This window comes from Triturus cristatus, chromosome 1_2 (genome assembly GCF_964204655.1).
Source record: "Triturus cristatus chromosome 1_2, aTriCri1.1, whole genome shotgun sequence".
Taxonomy (NCBI): domain Eukaryota; kingdom Metazoa; phylum Chordata; class Amphibia; order Caudata; family Salamandridae; genus Triturus; species Triturus cristatus.
Genome location: NC_140580.1, coordinates 533,545,205 through 533,565,342, shown reverse-complemented (window position 1 = coordinate 533,565,342; position 20,138 = coordinate 533,545,205). Strand labels below are relative to the sequence as shown.

Below are 20,138 nucleotides of genomic sequence, written 5' to 3'. Positions count from 1 at the left end.
AAGCGTTGTGGACGTGCACATGGCGCTGTTCATTCGACTCATTGGTGGTCTTGGTGTCATTACCGTGTGTAAATAAGACTGTGCTTTTGGTGATTTTGTGCACGTAATGTTAATACATTGAATCTTTGTTATTAAGGACTTCTTTTAATGTGCTGCAATGCAACGTATATTTTTGTTGTTGCCTGTGCTTGTTTCTTTTCTTTGCAGGTCTTGAAGCATCATTGGGAATACAAATCCGAAGTTGCCAGGTACGTGTATGGACGCGCTGACGTGAACATCAGTAGACACGCCCTTCCTTCCGTGCTCACTATTCAGTGTACTCGCGCACGGAAGGATCGTTGTTTCCTAAGCTCCTTTTGAAGGTTGGTGAAAAAACGGGGCTTTTGGTAGTCTTCCTGATATTCTTATGGTTGGGGCCTCTTTGTTTTATTCCTGATTAAGGCCGCTTTGTAGAAAAGAGGCTTTGGTATCCTCTCCTTTGTTCCGCTCGTGCGGCCACGCCCCTTTTTATTCCAGTCAGCTGTTCTTTCGTTTTGCGGTCTTCGGAGTAGCCGCTTTCAAGAAGAAAGTCATCATTCTAGCTTTGGGAGATTTAATTCGAGATAAAAAATATTAGAACAATGAAAAGTTTGCTTAGTTGAACATTTTATTGAAGTCATAGCTACTGTCTGTGTTTAAGGTGAATCATCAAAACCTGAAAGTACAAAGTTCTTCAAGGCGCAAATGTTCTCTTTACAAATGTACGTTATGATTCATGTGTTTTAATGCTTGGATATTTTTAAAAGACTATAGTATTTAACATAAGGAGTATCTTTAAACATCGGAATGAAGTATATGCGATTTCTTTTATTTTCTTTGAATGCATGAGTAGGAACGGGTTAAAATACCCTTGAATGTGAATGAATGGTTTTATGTTTATTTTTTGGCAAAGATTGTTGCGTAAACATTCTCCATAACAATGCGAGGTGCATTGTGATTCTTGATTCATATTGTAAAGGCAACCTGATTAGGTATTTGAATGTTGTTTTTGTTCTAATCTTTTTTCTTTCAGATCTCCCTCCCTCCAGTCCCCTACCTAAATTCTTTCCCCCCGCTTGATCACATCAATCCTCCGTTACACTTAAGGTCGGAGTTGGTGGTATCGAGAGGTGGGCCCTTTTGTTCATCGCCTGCAGATTCCGAGGAAGCCGCTACTCTTGACATTATCATATTCAATAAGCTGTCATTTTTAAACGAGAGTAGGTACCCAGTACGTTTGGTGTCTTTGGAATTGGCAATGAAAAAACCTAATGAAATTTGGATTTTAAATAAAATTTTGGGAAAAATTACACTTTTAGAAGGTTGGCATTTTTGTGCCTTAGCCATTTCGTGCCTGTAGCCTGTACCTGGGTCACATGACTGGATGTAGCTGACAGTTGAGCTTTGTATATTTCTTCAAGACAGCCACACACAATAGCAAGCTTAAGACTGCCTGGATGGGCCATTATTGGTCGGATGAACACAGCTCCACTTACACTTGAATAGGCTGTGTCCTGCCTCCACATATAGGGTTGCATACCCCTGTAGGTATTCTGGAGCCAGGACAGGGAAGGCAGAATGTCTGAGGATTTCAAAGGGAAACCTCTAGAAGCTTTTCCCCCACTTCATAAGCCCAACTAGGTATAACTACTGGACGAAAGATTCCACCAATTCAGTACACTTCTGGACCTGTGGATAGTCTGACAGGAAGCAGGACTGCCACTCTGCCAGACTGCTGCCATGCTGGATGACTGCATTGTTGCGCTGCTGCCTTGCTGTGCTGACCTGCTGCCCTTTTGGCTGGGTGAGAAGGACTGGACATGCAGCTCTTGAATCCAGAACTGCAGTGGGATTGCAAGGGCTCGTTGGCTGGTCTCCTGACTTGAGCCTCATGGACAGAAGGATCGAACAACCTTGCTCCTGCACTTGGACTCTGCCATCTGTGAGTCTATCCCGCCAAATGGTGCTAACTGACTCCTGGACCCTTGGAAGTGGGCCTAAGGATCTATGCTAGGCTCTGTGGATCCAGCAGAACTGACATTTCATCTCTGCTCTTTGGTGAAACCCCAAGCAGAACAAACACATTGCAGCTGCTGCGTGGATTGGAACCTTCACAAAGACCCAAATCACATTGCAGCCCATCAATGCATCGGAACTGCCACTGTGTGACACTTCTTCAGGGCAAGTCCTCGCATCCCTCATTGACGACAGCCTCAACGATGATGACGGACTCCGCATCGTAGCCTCGCAGCTCTACTGAACCAATGCATCGCCCCAACTGTGCAACGCATCCTTGACTCTGGGCTTCGCATCACAAGCCCTTGTCGATGAGATCTTTGACGTTGATGCATCAGGACCTCACACCGCAGCCATGCTGCATCTCAGAACTGACATTTTACTTTAACTATGCGACTCATCTTCGACGCGGATTCTCACAATACTCCGTAAATAATGATTTGAAGTTGTGAGAAGTTGGCCTGGTATATGATGCTCACTAGTTAAAGTGATCACCTTGTACCATGCCAAGCAACCCTTATGGTGTGGTTGTAAGTCAACCTTTTCGGACTAGCTGCCCTAGTGGTAGCGTAGGCTAAGCAGTCTTTGAGGCTAAACTCGTGAAGCGTGTTAAGCAGGCTGTTTTACCAATAGCAACCCCCTTTTATACCAATGAAAGGACACCACACAGATATATATTCAAAATATATATGTATTTATTTCTCAAAGTAACCCCTAGTCTCTTTATGAGCACAGGAGCACAAATCGTCAAACAAGATTATCACAGAATACACAGAAGTTGCACTTTATATGGATAGGCCCTGGTGGCCACTCGAACCATATACTAAAATAGTGGTATAAGTACCACGAACAGAAAAGGGAAAAGGCCTAGGGCCTCTAGAATCGCTGGGCCTACACGGAGCTAACTTCAGTTAGTGACCAGGAGGTCCACGGGTTGCGTGTGCAGAGCAAATAGTCACACGCGGGCTCCCATAGGTTTCAATGGGTGCGTAAAAAGTACAAAGTTACTGCAAAAGGAATCTTCCGGATGACCTAGGAACTTAAGATTTGGAACACAGGCACTAGAGATGTATTACTACACATGGGCACCGGAGTACCAGCTTTACCTCACCCACAGGAAGCGGGTGCATAGGCCTCGAAGTGCGTCGGGTTTCTTCTATCTGTTCCGTGGGGCCTGTAGACAAAAGTGCTGCAGGCGGTCGGTCGGGAAGAGATGCAGTGGATCCAAGAGTGGATCGGAGATGTTGAAGACCTGTAAGCAGAGGGGACAGTGTTCACAGTCACTAGCCAGTGACCAGCGTGGCACCAGGTGGGTACCAGGCGATGTCGGGTGCAAACAGGTGATGAGGGGTAGCTTGTCTCCGCAGCCACGTGGTCCCTGAAGGTCGACGACGTCCAGGAGTCGGCTCACGAGCTGTCCCACGCAGGCTCTCGCTGTCGGCGGTGTCGGCGACTTGATCGAAGCAAACAAGCCTTGGCAAAAGCAATTGCAGGAGGATTCGGAAATCAGCTGTTGGTTCTGACCAGCAAGGTCAGAGGGATTGCTCCTTTGGAGGGGAGCAAGGGCCAGTCTGGAGCAACCAGACCAGCGGTGTTTGTCGTAGATTTCGTCGCCAAGATGGCCACTAGCCAGCGGGCCAGCAACCGGTTAGGCGCGTCGAGTGGCAAAATGCAGAAGGGCCCCACGCAGATCGTGGAGATGCTGGAGGGCTCACCTTTGGTGCAGATGCTGCTCGAGGGTTGGGCTTCTCAGGACCCAAAGCACAACTTGGAGGGAGCCTCGGTTGTTGCACTTGTCAGCTTGTCGTAGTCGTTCCAAGATGGCTGGCTCCACGTGTCTCGGTGCCTCCACGGGTCTCCTCTTTGCAGGGACTGTGGATCGGGCGGTGAGAGGTCTGGAGGTCCAGGTCTTGTCAGTCTCTGGGCTCGGGCTCCGGCGGGAGGCGGCGGCAAAGCAGACGTTGATTCGCTGGATGGTGCTTGCGTTAGCAAGGTGGTCACTCCCTGACCACAGGGGAGATTTTCTTCAGTCTTCTGTGCAGCAGAATGTCGAAGTTCCCGTCTTCTTCTTAGTTTCAAGTTGATTCCAGGATGTCTGAAGTCTTAGGACACAGCTCCTACCTTTATTCGGATTCTAGGGGCCGGACTACCTGCTAGGTCCCTCCCTATGGGTGGGACCAGGAAGGGGGGTGGTTACACCCCCAATCCTTTGTCCAGCTCGCCCCAGGCCCGGGACTGGTGTGCCCCAGGACCGGTTTGAACTGGCATATGCCCCGAGGCTCCTTGTGAGCCACAGGCATGTCTGGTTTCTTTCAAGCCCTACCTGACCAATACACAAAATCCTGTCTGGGGTGGTGCTCGCACCTCCCCTGGCAGGAAACCCTTTGTCCACACCTCCCAAGCTGGAAGGACTCCCAGCAGCAGGAGGGCAGACTTGTGTCTGTGGTGGCAGCATCCATTTTGTGGAGCTGAGGCTATGTCTGATTTTACCCGGGTTTCAGGCACTGTACATGTCGTGTCCCTCTAGAAGGGTGGAATGCTAACCCCGTCGCCAGAATTGGCGAGGGGTTAGTATTCCAATTCGTATGACACCTTACTCGACATGTTTTGATAAAGCCAAACCAAAGATAGCATTTAACCGCGAGGTTCATAATGCACTTAAGAGTATATGGTATGACGATATCTGGAAACAGTAGAAGGAAGTTGTTCCGACCACTGCAGACAGGCTCAGCTCATGCCAGAGCACCATCTCACATGGAACCAAGCACTCTGCCTTCAGGATTGTTAAGGCCTGCCATAGGAGTGACTCATAGGTTACCAGGTGTCCCATTTAAGGTTAGGTATAGGTATACTACACCTAAGTAAGAGGTGATTACACCAACTTACCCCAGCTGAGTGATCAGCCAGTTGTGTCAGATTGTTAGGCCAAGCCTGGGGTGGCATAATACATGCTGCAGCCCCTGGCAGGCCTTGGGTACACCAATGCCCTGGGTACCTAGTGTACACTGGTACAGGGGCTGACAGGGTGATCCACTTCCAATTGGTTATGCACCTAGGGTGCATAGTTTTAATTTAGTAGAGAGAACAGCAGGCTGGGGGTCTGATTGGCAGGCCCACAGCCTCAATATGTCAAAAACCAGTGAAGCAAAAAGCAAAAATTTGGGGTGACCATAGGATAGCAGACCCTACTCTCCTACACAACCCCCCCCCCAAACGCTGGGACATTAAACTAGCCTTGACCAGTCTCGTCTTCATGTCCTAAGTGGAAGTACCTGGAGAGACCATCTGCATTCCCATGGTCAGTACCTGGCCGGTGCTCCACTGTAAAGTCCATCCCCTGTAGGGAAATGGACCACCTAAGCAGTTTGGGGTTTTCACCCTTCATCTGATTTAGCCACAAGAGGGGCTTATGGTCGGTCTGAATCTTGAAGTGAGTGCCAAACAAGTATGGCCTCAGCTTCTTCAGGGCCCACACCACAGCAAAGGCCTCCCTCTCAATAGCTGACCAATTCTTCTCTCTGGGGGTCAACCTTCTGCTAATAAAAGCAATGGGTTGGTCTTGACCATCTACATTAAGTTGTGACAGCACAGCTCCCACACCCAACTCAGAAGCATCTGTTTGGACAATAAACTCTTTGGAGTAGTCAGGACTTTTCAGGATAGGTGCAGAGCACATGGCCTCCTTCAGGTCATCAAATGCCTTTTGACAGCTTACTGTCCACTGAACCTTTTTGGGCATCTTCTTGGATGTCAGATCATTAAGAGGAGTCACAATGGACCCATAGTTCTTAACAAACTTCCTGTAATACCCAGTCAAGCCCAAGAAAGCTCGAACTTGAGTCTGGGTGGTTGGAGGGGACCAATCCTTGATGGACTGTATCTTACTCTCCAGTGGTTGAACTTGGCCCCCACCTACAAGGTGGCCCAAATACACAACCTTACTCTGCCCTATCTGGCACTTAGTAGCCTTGATAGTGAGGCCTGCCCTCTGCAGGGCCTCAAGAGCCTTCTTCAGGTGGATCAGGTGATCCTCCCAGGTGGAGCTAAAGACAGCAATGTCATCCAGATATGCTGCACAAAAGTCATCCAACCCAGTAAGGACTTGGTTCACCAGCCTTTGGAAGGTGGCAGGTGCATTCTTCAGACCAAAGGGCATCACCACAAACTGATAATGCCCACCTGGGGTTGAGAATGCTGTTTTGGCCTTAGACTCCTCAGCTAATCTGATTTGCCAATAGCCAGCTGTCAAGTCAAATGTGCTCAAAAACTTTGCAGAAGCTAGTTTGTCTATGAGCTCATCTGCCCTTGGAATAGGGTGTGCATCTGTCCTGGTGACAGCATTGAGTCCTCTGTAGTCCACACAGAACCTCATCTCTCTCTTGCCATCTTTGGTGTGAGGTTTGGGGACCAGAACCACTGGGCTAGCCCAGGGGCTCTCTGAGGGTTCAATGACACCTAATTCCAGCATTTTATGTACCTCAGCCTTTATACAGTCCCTGACGTGGTCAGGTTGTCTGTAAAGTTTGTTCTTTACAGGCAGACTGTCACCAGTGTCCACAACATGGGTACACCAGTCAGTTTGACTAGGTATCAAGGAAAACATATGTGAAAATGATTGTAGAACCTGTCTACATTCAGTCTGCTGATGGGCAGTGAGGTTGCCTCCAAGGGTCACTCCTTCAACTGAGCCATCTTCAGGGTTCTGAGACAACAGGTCTGGGAGAGGGTCACTCTCTTCCTCCTGTCCCTCATCTGTAGCCATGAGCAAGCCCATGTCTGCCCTGTCAACATATGCTTTAAGCCTGTTAACATGGAGTACCCTGTGGGGACTCCTGGGAGTTCCTAGGTCCACCAAGTAGGTGACCTCTCCCTTCTTTTCCAGGATTGTATGGGGTCCAGACCATTTGTCTTGGAGTGCTGCTGGGGCCACTGGCTCCAACACCCATACCTTCTGTCCTGGCTGATACTCAACCAAGACAGCCTTTTGGTCATGCCAAGCTTTCTGTAAGGCCTGGCTTGCCTCAAGGTTTTTAGATGCCTTCTCCATATACTCAGCCATCCTGGAGCGGAGACCAAGTACATAGTCCACTATGTCTAGCTTAGGCTTTTTGAGAGGTAACTCCCAGCCTTCTGTGGTAAATAAAATAAATATTACCGGACTGAATTTCATGCGGAATCTTAAATTAAAGTAAATAGCTCAAAATAACAAGAGGCAGAATCCGTGGTATAAGAGGTTTCTAATGGGCTTTATTCCATTCAAAATGGCCGACTCGAGTCGCGGCCCTCAGGTTCCGTCACCACGAAGGTTCAGGAAGTGAAGTACAATAATTTATTAACAGACATGTATTTTTATAATAAGTACATTACAATGAAACGAATGTAGAAGGCGTAACATTTGATAAGAAAAGTGACGTGACAGTGACATAATCGAAACTAGGCGTAATAAGGAATAAAAGAAACATGATTGGTTTGCATTATCAGACATAGGTGGATCTATAAGATAATACTTGGCATAGATGCGCGCGCGGCAGCATGACGTGTAATTGACGTGCAACTAGGGGGTGAAGGGGACTTGACATTTAGCTCTACATGTGGAGACGAGAAGTCTGGGGTCAAGTCAACCTAATCCCAAATCATATCTAACATCCTATGTTTAAAGAACTATGTTATCCACAAGGAAGGACTCTCGGACAGAATCTATTCTATACTGACTGTGTGCGTGTACAAGCGTCTAAGTGTCTATATGAGATGCGAGGGGCAGAAAACTTTCCATGGCAACAGGGCTATGAATCACTTGCAGGAGGACGGAAAGGCTGAGTCCTTTGCTTGTGAGCTAAAGGAAATGTTTACCTAAATCACTGGACAGGAATGCATCGGCTGAAGAGCAAAATAGATAATTCGAAGGTGAAATACAACTTCTTGGCAGACAGGCGAAAACTGGCCGAGGCAGGCACCGTTAGCTGCACAGGGAGTAGGACAAAGTTCATGGATACAGATGCGAGCTCAAGCTGAAGCTGTCAGAGACAGAGAGCAGGGAAAGGCTTTGAGGACAGAATCGGGCCTACTCGCCTGAACTGTAAAAATGGAGTAACTTAGCCATATAAAGTCGGTGGCCTTTCATACTTAGGAATCGAATATCCAGCCCATTGATGGCGGATCTGACAGAGAACATGTTGACGGTAGACACACATATGTTTGCGTCTTAGAAACTGGAACTGGAGGGAACATACATGTACTTGTAACATGCATATAGAACCGTTGGGGTCCAAGATAGGGGACATAACTGATCAGGAAAATCCACATTTCCACATTCCCTCCTTGTCCCCTTCTTGCCCTTCACGAGACATCAATCTTCATTATTCCATCGATTTGCTCATGGAGCATCATTTCTTCTTCCTTCCGGCATTTTGAACGAGAACTGTGATGTGGAATGCATGATGTGGCACACAGACCACAAATCGCTGGTCCACATTGTAGGCATAAACAACAACTGAAGAGCATAAGAAGGCCAATACCTAGGAAGGATAGAACTCTCCATCCCCAGGCTGATATCACACTCCAAAACCACCCGGACCACGTCCAAGTGCCTGGATTCTCGTGTATCTGGCTTACAATCTTATGAAGGCGTGTTATAGCTTTATATACAGATGGCGAATTTTCTGGTATGAATATACAGCAGCTGGATCCGATGACCCTACAAGCTCCGCCCCTATCGGCCAGGATGACGTCAAGGACAAGACGATTCTGGAGAACAACAATTCTCATCACTGATTGTTCCTCTGTCAGATTGCCTAGGGCGGCTATAGTCTCGTTTACTACAGCTTCAAGAGTCTTGGTGAGTCTGCGTATCAGCTTACTATTTGATATTGTACCTATATAGGGAAAGATACCTTTATTGAAATCTACATACTTGTCCCATGCTGTCTCAGTATAATCGACAACTGGGAGATCTCTCCGCTCTCTATTGTGTACTAAATGAACATTTCGATAATAATCAGGGGGAGCTAGGAAAACAGGTGGCAAAAGGAATGCGATGTAACAGGTACCATCCCAATCTAGAGGCAGACGCATATATGCCGTCTGACCACATATGAAGTAAGAATGGCGAGAAGCTCTAAATGAAGATTTACCTTGGTCCCTATATTCTACTGTAGTAATGCATTGGCTATGGCCCATATGTATGGAACCAACTTTTCTTACACATAATTCACCCTTAACTGGAAATACTGACATAGTGGGCAGAATTAGTTCAACTTCGGATTTGACATTCAAAATCATAAGATTAGGCGTAAAATTACCTAATTTATACACTTCATTTTCTAAATCAGTTCCTGTTCTACTGAGGTGACCCTCCTTATTAGGGTGACAGACTTTGAATAAAACTAGATTCAGATTTCCCCATATCCAATGTTGTTGATAAACTGCTGTGTCTGGGTCTATGGAATTTAATAAACTAAACCATGCTCCACAGGAGCCATTGTGTGTGAATGGATGTGGAAAGAAAGGCAGAACTCCTTTGTTATTCTGATAGGGAGGGAGTCGGCCACACACCCAACAATTGGTCGCATTACTAGTCTGATGAGAATGATGTAACATACTAATGAATGTGTTATTGCGCAGCGCAAGTCTATAAGATAATTCATGTGGCGGTAGGTCACTAAAAGAATGTTCATCAGTTATATTGAAAACACGTTTAGAAACAGGATAATACATATGCAACAATATACTTGCAGTAACTATTAAAAAACTCAAGGAAAACAAAATTAATAAAGTCACAATACAGTGGTTACGCAGTAATTTACAATAAGCATGTCGTTTCATTATGATTCTGGACTCTACATGATTCAGACCTAAGGGATACATGTCGGGACAGATTCAACCGCTTCACCTTGGAGAGGACTTAAACAATCAAATCGTCCGACAGTTTAGATCTGGACCTGAGTTTCTGTTTATAGCACTGAGAGTCATTCTGTTCAACAAAAGGAAGTTTTGAATCAGTCTGTGAGGGAGTGCAGGGCACAGTGTCTATATCTGAAGGTAGTCCATGAAATTTTTTTACGTGACTGGAATGAATCCACCCTTTTCGTCCCTCGATCTTCACGGCTGTTCTTGTGGTCAACAGGACCAACTTGGGTGCTTTCCACCTGGGCTCCAATTGACTCTTCCTGTCGAAATTTCTCACAAAGACAAGATTACCCGGAACAACGTCATGGGGTTTCGCCTCAGTGTTGTCGGGAAAGGCTGCAGCTACCTGTGAACGAGAAGATTGTAGTGCAGACATCAAGGAAGCCAGGTAATCTGTCAGCATATTACAGTCAACATCAGTTATTTTACGTGGTATAGGCGTCCCCCACATATTCGGTGGTCTACCAAAGATCACCTCATACGGGGATAGCCCTGTTCTAGAGTGTGCTACCATTCTCATGTAAAAGAGTGCAACTGGTAATGCTACTATCCAGTCGACACCTTTCTCTCTACATATTTTGGACAGTCTGATTTTCAGTGTCTGGTTATGTCTTTCTACGAGACCTGCTGCCTCGGGGTGTCGGACACAGTGGAATTTCCACTGATATCCCAACAAAAGTGAGACATGTTTCATTAATTCGGATGAGAAAGGCTGACCGTTATCTGAATATACAACACGTGGTAAACCGTACCGTGGGAAGAATTCTCGAACTAGCTGCTTGGCAGTAGTCGGGGCAGTGTAATCTGATACGGGATACGCCTCTGTCCAACGGGAGAGAGCGCAGACAACTACGAGAACATATTTGAATCCTCGACAACGTTCCATCTGAATATAATCCATCTGGAGGACTTCAAAAGGATGGTCAGGAGGCTGAAATCCACCCTGCTCTACGGGAACACTCTTTCCTGGATTAAACTGGCAACATATCATACAGGTACGAACTTTTTGTTTAGCTGCTGCTCGTAAATGTTTGTTGAACCAAATGTGCTGAATGCTGTCTAGCATAGCCTTCTCTCCTAAATGTGCTGGACTGTGAACTGTAGCTATAATGGCTTGAACCATGGAATCAGGGAGAAACCATACAGATTTCTCCTTCGTCATCCATCCTTGATCTGTCTGGATCCCTCCTAGTTCAGTCCATTTCTTTATTTCTTCTGCTGTGGCATGTGTCTGTATGTCAATTACGTCAAGTGTGGGATCCTTAATTGTCATACACTGTGTTGGGGTCTGAACTATTGGCTTTGTCATGTCTAATGTGCGATTCTGAGCAGTCTGTTTAGCTGTTCTGTCAGCTAAATCATTGCCTTGAGAAATGGTATCAGTAACCTTCGTGTGTGCTTTACATTTCATAATTGATATAGCAGTGGGTAGATGTATTGCGTCTAACAAGGCATGAATGAGGGGTCCGTGCTGAATGTGGGCACCATGGGACGTTAGATAACCTCTCTCTCGCCACAGCACACCGAAGTCGTGTACAACTCCGAATGCATAACGTGAATCAGTGTATATATTAACTTTCTTATTTGTGGCTTGAATACAGGCTTGTGTTAGAGCAATAAGTTCTGCTGCTTGGGCTGACAGAGTATCTATACAATGTGTCTCAATAACTTCAGTGTCTGTTGTGACTGCATACGCGGCCACTAAATCTCCTGTACTTGCTCTCATGCATGATCCGTCTACATACAACGTCAGGTCTGGATCTAACAATGGAACGTCTGTCAAGTCTTGTCTAGGTTTCGTCTTTATTTCAATGATTTCAACACAATCATGAGCTAGTGGGTCTGTTCCAATTACAGGTAATAGTGTAGCAGGATTCAATGTATTACATCGTCGGATCTCTATGTGTGGTTGAAACAATGTCAGTTCATAACCGGTAAGTCTTGCTATGGTCAAGTGTTGTGTTTGTGTTCGGTTCACAAGAACCTCTACTGCATGTGGTACTTGTACTGTCAATGGGTGTCCTAATACTATGGCATCGCTTTGTCTGATTGCTAAAGCTGTCGCTGCCACTGATTTCAGGCATGCAGGCAAAGCCTGAGCTACGGGATCTAATGTACTGGAAAAATAAGCACATGGCTTGCGTGATCCTGCTTGATCCTGAGTGAGTACTGACAAGGCAGTACCTTCGCGTTCTGTAACAAAGAGTGTAAAAGGTTTGCTATAACATGGTGTTGCTAAAACAGGTGCTTGACATAAAGCTTCCTTTAGGCTTTCAAAAGCTTGTGTATGTTCCTGAGTCCAAGGGAGAACAGTCGATGTGGCTGCCTCCTGTGTGGTTAACTGAATGAGTGGTTTTGCTAGAAATGCGTACTGAGGGATCCACTGCCTACAATATGAAGTGAGGCCTATAAAAGCCCGCACCTCCTTCTGTGTCTGGGGTATTGACATGTTAGCAATTAACTGGATACGATCTGGTGTAAGCTGCCTTCCCTCCTTGGACAGCGAGTGACCAAGATAAATAACTCGCTGAACACAGAATTGCAGCTTAGAAGGGGACACCTTGTGCCCCTTGTCGGCTAGGAAATGTAAAACTGTCAGAGAAGCTTTTTCACATTCTGGCTCGCTTCTCGCGGTGATCAGCAGATCATCGACATATTGAAGCAGTGCAGTATTGACTGGCATGTGGATACTGTCAAGTTCTCGTTTTAGTGCTTGGCTGTAGATGCTGGGGCTTTCTGTAAATCCTTGGGGAGCGCGTGAGAATTTAAAGCTGCGCCCATTTAAACTGAATCCGAACAAGTATTGGCTTTCCGGATCTATTGGGACGCTGAAAAAGGCATTCTTGAGATCAATTACAGTAAAGAATGTTGCTTCGGAATCAATTGCTGTCAACAATGATGATATATCAGGGACCACAGGGAATTGTGGTACAATACACTTGTTTAGTTCACGCAAATCAATAACCAATCGGTACACTGGTGGGGCAGTAGGATCAGTTCGTTTAAGAATCGGAATTATCGGTGAATTACATACATTGGAGTCTGTTTCTACAACTACTCCCTGGGCAATTAGCTCATCAATGATTTTCAACAAAGCCACTACAGCATCATGCGGTAACTTGTATTGTCGCATTCGTGGTAGTACCACTCCTGCTTTCAATGTAACTCGATAGGGTGTAATGTTCATGCAGCCAACATCCGTAGGGCCTTGTGCCCATAGATGTACTGGTAAAATCTGTAGTCGGGGATCCATGTCTCTAGACACATAGTGACCTTTAAAATCACGCAAAAACAACCTTACTCCTTCCGGAGAACAACATATTATGGCTCCTAGTGCTTTCAGAGTTTTAATTCCTAACAAATTTTCTGGGCATGATTTAGTAAGCAATAAATCTGTAGTTCGTGTCAAAGGTCCTATCGTAAGTGGTAGAGGCTGTGATACTTCATTAACAATAGGTTTTCCTGAAAAACCAAGGGAAACATTTTGAGAGCCTGAGAGGGGTGCCCCTGGAACTTCACTACGTTTTATGGTTGTTCGACTTGCCCCTGTATCGAGTAAGAATTTTCTATCTTGACCTAATAATTCACTATGTACATAAGGTCCTTCTTGATCTACCGGAATCTCGATAAGCGGTAAGTCAACTTCCCTCTCTAGGCTGGTTCATGCGTAACGCTGATACTCAGGGTATTCATACTGTGCAGTCTGATACATTTGTTGTGTTGTGGTTTGTGTGGCAGTAGCAGGCAACGGTGGTGCAGCTGGCACAAACTGTATGGGTTGCTGTGAGGCTGGCATAGACTGTTGCTGAACTGGCACGGACTGTCCATGCTGCATAGCTCCTTTTTCATTCTGATCTTGTCTAACTAATCGTGGTCTCTCTTTTGCAATACCTGTAGCTATATTTCGTTTCAGGACTTGACAATCATGTACATAATGGCCTAGTTGTTTACAGTAATTGCAGGTTCCTTTTACAGGAACTGCAGAATCACCAGAATGTGTCACACCCTTTTTGTGACCATCTGCTGGTACTGTCTGAGAAACTAGCATTTTCATTTTTGTATCCTTCATGCGTCTATGCTCGTGTTCTTGTTCATCCCTAATTCTATTGTGATGATACTGTAACATTTGTAGCATTTGCGACGGAGTGTTACTTTGCCAGGTACTCTCGAATTTTAATATTCTATTCTTCACTGGAGGCAATGCATTTTCCACTAATTTTGTCACAAATAGATGTGGATATGAGTCACTACTTGCTTTTATACCACTATTTATACCAAAACATTTTTCAAATCGAGCATAATAATCGCTTGTGTCTTCATCTTGCTTTTGTTTACAGGCTGTGATTGCACCCCAATCTTCCTTCTTTGTAGTTAATAAACGTGGCAGTACCTGTACTAGTAAACCTGGTAATAGTTTAACTTTATCCCCGAGCCCTGAACCTGCAGCTCGGCCTCTTTCTTCCTCTGCTAATGCTGTCCAGTCTATCTTTTGGTCTCCCACTTCCCACTCTTTTTCTTTCAGTTTTTCATAAATGCCAGCAGGCAAAAGCACCTTTAATATCGTCATAATATCAGGAAAGGTGTACTCTCCCATCAGTAACATGTCTTTAATTTCTCGGTGGAAACCCGCTGGGTCTTTGTCATGACTAGGTACTACTTTTTTCATTTCTAATAATTCCATTTTTGATATGGGTGTGTAAACAAATACACGGTGAAACTCATTGTCTTCGCCTTTTATTGGGTGCACTTCCCGTAAAGGATTTTGTCTATCCATGTAGTACGGTGTTCTTTCTCTGGGGGGCAGGGAGAGAGAATCTGGATTTACAAAAAGGACGTACTGCTTACGTGACACTAATATCTCTTTAATTAGCTTGTTACTAGAACCTCTCCATCTGTACGTAAGTAGTTCCGTTAATATATCAGGTAAAGGACCAGGGTCAGCATGTTGGCTCTTATATAATATGAGGAGTTGCTGAATCATATAGATTCCAGCTAAACGTTGTTCATCTGTACTGAGGTTGAGAAACGTGTGTGCTACGGTCTCATCACCGTATTTTTCAGGACTAACAATCCAATGAACGGCTGATCTGGCTAATTCTTGCTCATCCATGGAATCGAGGAGGTGGTAACCTCTTCGTTCTCGTAGTATTTTATCTGCGGCTTGAAACGAATGTTCAGGAGATTTCAGATTTATTACAGGCGTCGGATACGTTCTGCTATTATTTGGACATACAGAGTGTATTGGATCAGAAAAACATCTAGTATTTTCACAAGATCTTCCTCTGCCTACATAGGCTATGGTCTCTGACTGTCTTGCAGAATTCCCTGATTCGGACACTTCGTCTTGCTCAAACTCGTCTGTTCCCAATCTCTCTTCATGAATACGCTCTATTTCTTTACGTATTTTCCGGCACATGGCTATTATACAATTTTGCTTATCGTGTCTCCCTTCTGATATATTCTGACTCCATCTTGTAAGAATAAGCATTGCATTCCGGTCTACCCCCGGACGATCTTGATTTCTGATCACACAGTTTATGAGGAAACGTAACAGTTCCCCCTGTATCTCTACTTTCTGGAATTCCATAGCTCTGTTAATACATCCTGGATCTCGTCCTGTTTGAACAAAATGGTATATGTTATCTAGATGCGTAGTCATTCCTGGTAACCTTGCTAAATACTCTGCGGCTCGTCTGATACGTAATGATGCCAGGACCATTTCGTCCTCTTTACCGACCACGGGGTCATATCTACAATTTACAAGGAGTTCCTTAAGCGTACGTTCATTTACGAACTTAGGTGTACGTGAATGTGCTGACTCTTGAAAAACAAGTTTATTTATTCTAGGTGGTGTAAAAATACTGCTAGCACCTCCCGTGGCCCCATCTGGGGCGTCGGGCGTGAATGGGTTCGTCGAACGTGACACCGCAACTATGGGTGTCGATACCCCTGTAGAGTCAACTGCGGAGACAGATGCGGAAACAGATGTGCTTGCCGAAGCTTGTATCGGGACTTGCTGTTGCACGGGGACAGATACCTGATCCTGACGTTGAATCCCTCCGCCAGACGGTCTATGTGGTGTGGCGTTAGCATACTCGGGAGCTGCATCGTCTAGATATGAGGAAAGAAAAACATCTTCTGCGGTTCTGGGATGCCCTTTTGGATGTACCTTAATTGGAAATAATGGGGGTGGCAAGTCTTTTGGCACCTCCGTAACAGCCTTAGGTAGTCCTTCGGCTAGAAGGGGATACATACCATTCATAAGAGCATTTCTTTGTCTATTTACTTGTTCTGATTTCACTCGGATACCTTCCTCAATTAATAGATTTTCTTGAACTTTATTTGAACTTTCTTTACTCCTCTCTTCTTGTCTACGTGCTTTTTCTGTTCGTCTATGAGATTCTTTACGCCATAACTCAACAGCGTCTTTCTGTGACTGTCTGACCTTTCTTTTCCATAACTCTTCCTCCACTTTCATGATGCACTCTGCATCCCAGGTTCCCGCTATGGGCCACCTTTGACTTTCCGGTAATCCTTTGGTATAATCTACCCATAGATCAAGAAACAATATGGCATCTAAGCCATGTTTATGGTACATGAAATGTCCTGGAGTGTCTCTAGGAGGAATAGGAACTGCTTCTTCAAGCACCCCTTTTCTGGTAGTAATCTGTCTTAACTTCGAGAAGAGCGGCATATTGACAACTGACCTGATACTTACTCTTGAACTTACTTAATACGAGAAACACAATAATGAACAGTGAACAATGAACAGTCATTCATACCACAATATGCAAGACATTTCTGAATACTTTAAACATTAAACATTGAACATTATAACAATGATCGACAATGATGACAGTCTGCCTAACTAATCACCACGCTGACTTCTTGACAATAACTGAATACTTCGGAATACTTGATATATTGCTAAACAGTACATATACACTGCTAAACAGTGCAGACCGGATTTGTGTACCCAAATCCGTCTTGACCGGCACAACCTATGTGCGCGTCAACACGCCTCCTCGGCGATGGTACTCACCGAGTAGCTCCTTGAAACGGAAGGCCTCAGAGAATGGACAGGACTCGATAACTGCGGACATCGGACCTTCTGGACGTCGGAATTTCGGAAAACCTGGTGGGCCTCTGTATACCTCGGATCTTGCTCTCTCAGCTAGGCTCTGGTCGGGATACTTCGCACTTCTCACCGCCTCGTCTGGGTTGATTGCAGCCTCAGTCGCCCCCGCTTGACCGGAGGGAGCTTACAGGAAATCCTGCTGGTACGCGTTTATGGTCCGTCCAGCTGTGGCAGGAGACCGGGCCTGCAACGCACCGCCGGCGCGTGAGATGAGAAAGTGTCCCTATTCGGGCGCCATTATGTGGTAAATAAAATAAATATTACCGGACTGAATTTCATGCGGAATCTTAAATTAAAGTAAATAGCTCAAAATAACAAGAGGCAGAATCCGTGGTATAAGAGGTTTCTAATGGGCTTTATTCCATTCAAAATGGCCGACTCGAGTCGCGGCCCTCAGGTTCCGTCACCACGAAGGTTCAGGAAGTGAAGTACAATAATTTATTAACAGACATGTATTTTTATAATAAGTACATTACAATGAAACGAATGTAGAAGGCGTAACATTTGATAAGAAAAGTGACGTGACAGTGACATAATCGAAACTAGGCGTAATAAGGAATAAAAGAAACATGATTGGTTTGCATTATCAGACATAGGTGGATCTATAAGATAATACTTGGCATAGATGCGCGCGCGGCAGCATGACGTGTAATTGACGTGCAACTAGGGGGTGAAGGGGACTTGACATTTAGCTCTACATGTGGAGACGAGAAGTCTGGGGTCAAGTCAACCTAATCCCAAATCATATCTAACATCCTATGTTTAAAGAACTATGTTATCCACAAGGAAGGACTCTCGGACAGAATCTATTCTATACTGACTGTGTGCGTGTACAAGCGTCTAAGTGTCTATATGAGATGCGAGGGGCAGAAAACTTTCCATGGCAACAGGGCTATGAATCACTTGCAGGAGGACGGAAAGGCTGAGTCCTTTGCTTGTGAGCTAAAGGAAATGTTTACCTAAATCACTGGACAGGAATGCATCGGCTGAAGAGCAAAATAGATAATTCGAAGGTGAAATACAACTTCTTGGCAGACAGGCGAAAACTGGCCGAGGCAGGCACCGTTAGCTGCACAGGGAGTAGGACAAAGTTCATGGATACAGATGCGAGCTCAAGCTGAAGCTGTCAGAGACAGAGAGCAGGGAAAGGCTTTGAGGACAGAATCGGGCCTACTCGCCTGAACTGTAAAAATGGAGTAACTTAGCCATATAAAGTCGGTGGCCTTTCATACTTAGGAATCGAATATCCAGCCCATTGATGGCGGATCTGACAGAGAACATGTTGACGGTAGACACACATATGTTTGCGTCTTAGAAACTGGAACTGGAGGGAACATACATGTACTTGTAACATGCATATAGAACCGTTGGGGTCCAAGATAGGGGACATAACTGATCAGGAAAATCCACATTTCCACACTTCCTTCACCAAACACAGTGGGCCTCTCACAGGGTGCCCAAACAACAATTCAAAGGGGCTGTAGCCAACTCCTTTTTGTGGGACCTCTCTGTAAGCAAACAGAAGGCAGGGTAGAAGGATGTCCCATCTTCGCCTGAGCTTTTCAGGTAATCCTTTGATCATACCCTTTAGGGTCTTGTTGAATCTCTCAACAAGCCCATTGCATTGTGGGTGATAAGGGGTGGTGAACTTGTAGTTGACACCACATTCCTTCCACATAGCTGTTAAGTATCCTGACATAAAGTTGGTACCTCTGTCAGATACTACCTCCTTAGGAAACCCCACTCTGGAGAATACTCCCAGCAGGGCCCTGGCCACAACAGGAGCTGTAGTGGTCCTAAGGGGAATTGGCTCTGGATACCTGGTGGCATGATCCACTACCACCAGTATAAATCTGTGCCCAGATGCAGTGGGAGGATCCATGGGACCCACTATGTCTATTCCCACTCTTTCAAAGGGAACCCCCACCACAGGTAGTGGTATCAGGGGGGCCTTTGTTGTGCCACCTGATTTGCCACTGGCTTGGCAGGTAACACAGGAGCGACAAAACTCCTTTGTATCTTCATTCATATGAGGCCAGTGAAAGTGAGGGACAAGTCTGTCCCAGGTCTTGTTCTGGCCTAGGTGTCCTGCTAAAGGAATATCATGGGCCAAGGTAAGAAGGAAGCCCCTAAATTGCAGAGGTATAACCAACCTCCTGGTTGCACCAGGCTTGGGGTCTCTAGCCTCTGAATAAAGGAGCCCTTCATCCCAATACACTTTATGGGTACCTTGAGCATTCCCAGCAGCCTCAGCAGCAGCCAGCTGTCTGAGGGGTTCAAGAGAGGGACAGGATAACTGAGCCTGCCTCAAGTCAGCCCTTGAAGGTCCCCCTGTCCCCAGAAACTCAACCTGGTCAGGTTCAAGCTCTTCAGGGACAGTTCCTTCAGGGTCCTCTAGATCAGCTTCCTGGGAAGGCTGATCATCACTCTGAGGCAGGGGGGAAGGCACAGCCTTGACCCTCCTGTTCTTCTTCTTGGTAGGTGCTTGGTCCATTGTTCCAGGATCCAAGACCTGTGGTTCAGTGAGGCACTTTTTGGCCTGTGACCTGGTCACAGCAAGGACATGTGATGATATACCTAACATCTCTGCATGAGTCCTGTACTCCACTTCTGACCATAGAGAACTCTCTAGGTCATTGCCCAACAAACATTCTACTGGGAGGTCTGCACTAACCACAACCCTTTTGAGGCCAGTTACCCCTCCCCATGAGAAGTTAACAACTGCCACACTATGTGAAGTAGTGGCATTGCTGGCATTGGTCACCAGGTAGTTCTCACCTGGTATGTACTGTCCAGGATCCACAAAGCCTGGTGTCACCATAGTGACACTGGCACATGTGTCCCTGTAGGCTTGAGCCACTTGGTCATTAATTAAAGGAGTCTGTCTGTACTTGCCCAGGTTACTGGGGCTCACAGTCAGGGACAAATCAATGTCCCCATCACAGATCAAGACTGCCTGTGTAAGGGTTCTGTCTAAGTCAGAATCTCCTTCAGTTCCCATAGTGATTCCCACTACACCCTTTGTCTGGGGACCAACACTGCTAACAGTAGTACTGGGAGC

At 45.7% G+C, this 20,138-nt stretch overlaps 1 long non-coding RNA gene across 1 annotated transcript in view; it reads left to right on the top strand.

Annotated features, from left to right (window-relative positions):
• The first annotated feature begins 265 nt into the window (after positions 1-265).
• LOC146867577 (uncharacterized) overlaps positions 266-20,138 on the top strand; it is a 32,154-nt gene continuing 12,281 nt past the window's right edge. The window contains exon 1 of the long non-coding RNA XR_014966108.1: positions 266-362. This is a non-coding gene — a long non-coding RNA (uncharacterized LOC146867577). The remainder of the gene's footprint in view (positions 363-20,138) is intronic.